Source organism: Neophocaena asiaeorientalis, unplaced genomic scaffold (assembly GCF_003031525.2).
Source record: "Neophocaena asiaeorientalis asiaeorientalis breed wild unplaced genomic scaffold, Neophocaena_asiaeorientalis_V1.1 scaffold116, whole genome shotgun sequence".
Classification (NCBI taxonomy): Eukaryota; Metazoa; Chordata; class Mammalia; order Artiodactyla; family Phocoenidae; genus Neophocaena; species Neophocaena asiaeorientalis.
Genome location: NW_020174561.1, coordinates 4,573,209 through 4,575,974, shown reverse-complemented (window position 1 = coordinate 4,575,974; position 2,766 = coordinate 4,573,209).

Sequence of the window (2,766 nt, the reverse complement as noted above, 5' to 3'; positions counted from 1 at the left end):
CCTTTTTTTTTAAAAAGTCTTTTTTTTTTTTTTTTTTTTTTTGCAGTACGCGGACCTCTCACTGTTGTGGCCTCTCCCATTGCGGAGCACAGGCTCCGGACGCGCAGGCTCAGCGGCCATGGCTCACGGGCCCAGCCGCTCTGCGTCATGTGGGATCTTCCCAGACCGGGGCACAAACCCGTGTCCCCTGAGTCGGCTGGCGGACTCTCAACCACCGCGCCACCAGGGAAGCCAAAAGTCCTTTTTTTTAAAAGCAATAATCAAATTCAATACCACAAAGGAAGGTACTTTGTTGCAAATGGGACTACTTTTTTACACGAAAGTGTCACTACATAGTTCTCATTTTCTTTTATAGAGCAAATGATGACCTCATTGTTACTTTTCACATGTAATCTTTAAAGATGAAAAATAGGAAATTAATCTGCCATGGAAGAAAGTGAGTTTTCACTTATATCTGCTTAAATTATCGGTTTGGGGTTTGTTTTCTTTGGGGGGGACATAAATATAGTTTGGAGTTTAAATCTATGACATACAACCTCTGTGCACAGCAATGAATTGGTTTCTGTCCCCATCAGAGTAAGAACTGCATTATATAAGACAGGGATACCCAAGGAATCATGTTTTGATGACATGAAACATGAAGGTTTTGTTTCCCTGCAGCAGTGCAGTGACACGCAGCTCATGAGAAGCTGTCCCTGAGCATTCAAAGAGCTGTGCCCAACATCTGGTAGAACTCAGAAACTTGCCAGGGACAGTTACATGTGCCAAGTAATCTAGAATCAATTATCACCTTGTCAACTAAGTAAAAATGTCTTGAACGCCCTAAATTCACTCACTCCCGAGGGTTCTCTGGAACAGTTAGCCAAAACCTCAGTTGCATAAAATATAACTACCCCCTCAGGAAGCATAGTACTCACACTCAGTCATATGACCATTTTGACAATAACAAGCTTTTGCATTATGCAGTGACTTTCAGGTTTTGCTTTATCTTTTGAACTAAAAAAATAATAATTAAATGGCTTTATACTAATTCTTGAAAATGTTGAACATGGGCATAATTTTCCATCTAAATTCTTCAAAATCTAACTATGCACCCATTAAGGTCAGACATTAATTGCTATAGGACAACATATGGCAGTGAACTTATTCTAAAGAGAAGGATTTCTATACAAGAAAGCAAGAGTAAATACCAGAAACAATTAAAATATTATCACTGTTAGTATAACACAATATTTACTTATAATCAATTTTTAAAATGTCTTTATTGGAGTATAAATGCTTTACAATGGTGTGTTAGTTTCTGCTTTATAACAAAGTGAATCAGTTATACATATATCCCCATATCTCTTCCCTCTTGCATCTCCTTCCCTCCATCTTCCCTATCCCACCCCTCTAGGTGGTCACAAAGCACCGAGCTGATCTCCCTGTGCTATGGGGCTGCTTCCCACTAGCTATCTATTTTGCATTTGGTAGTGTATATATGTCTATGCCACTCTCTCACTTGGTCCCAGCTTACCCTTCCCCCTCACCGTATCCTCAAGTCCATTCTCTAGTAGGTCTGCGTCTTTATGTCCATCTTGTCACTAGGTTCTTCATGACCTTTTTTTTTTTTTTTTAGATTCCATATATATGTGTTAGTATACATTTGTTTTTCTCTTTCTGACTTACTTTACGCTGTATGACACACTCTAGGTCCATCCACCTTACTACGAGTAACTCAATTTCATCTCTTTTTATGACTAATATTCCATTGTATATATGTGCCACATTTTCTTTATCCATTCATCTGTTGATGGACACTTAGGTTGCTTCCATGCCCTGGCTATTGTAAATAGGGCTGCAATGAACACTGTGGTACATGATTCTTTTTAAATTATGGTTTTCTCAGGGTATATGCCCAGTAGTGGGATTGATGGGTTGTATGCTAGTTCTATTTTTGGTTTTTTAAGGAACCTCCATATTGTTCTCCATAGTGGCTGTATCAATTTACATTCCCACCAACAGTGCAAGAGGGTTCCCTTTTCTCCACACCCTCTCCAGCATTTACTGTTTGTAGATTTTTTGATGATGGCCATTCTGACGAGTGTGAGATGACATCTCATTGTAGTTTTGATTTGCATTTGTTTATCTTTGTTTTTATTTCCATTTCTCTAGGAGGTGGGTCAAAAAGGATCTTGCTGTGATTTATGTCATAGAGTGTTCCTCCTATGTTTTCCTCTAAGAGTTTGATAGTGTCTGACCTTACATTTAGGTCTTTAATCCATTTGAGCTTACTTTTGTGTATGGTATTAGGGAGTGTTCTAATTTCATTCTTTTACATGTAGCTGTCAAGTTTTCCCAGCACCACTTATTGAAGAGGCTGTCTTTTCTCCACTGTATATTCTTGCATCCTTTATCAAAGATAAGGTGACCATATGTGAGTGGGTTTATCTCTGGGCTTTCTATCCTGTTCCAATGATCTATATTTCTGTTTTTGTGCCAGTACCATACTGTCTTGATTACTGTAGCTTTGTAGTATAGTCTGAAGTCAGGGAGCCTGATTCCTCCAGCTCCGTTTTTCTTTCTCAAGATTGCTTTGGCTATTTGGGGTCTTTTGTGTTTCCATACAAATTGTGAAATTTGTTGTTCTAGTTCTGTAAAAAATGCCAGTGGTAGTTTGATAGGGATTGCATTGAATCTGTAGATTGCTTTGGGTAGTAGAGTCATTTTCACAGTGTTTATTCTTCCAATTCAAGAACATGGTATATCTCTCATCTTTAATTTTTC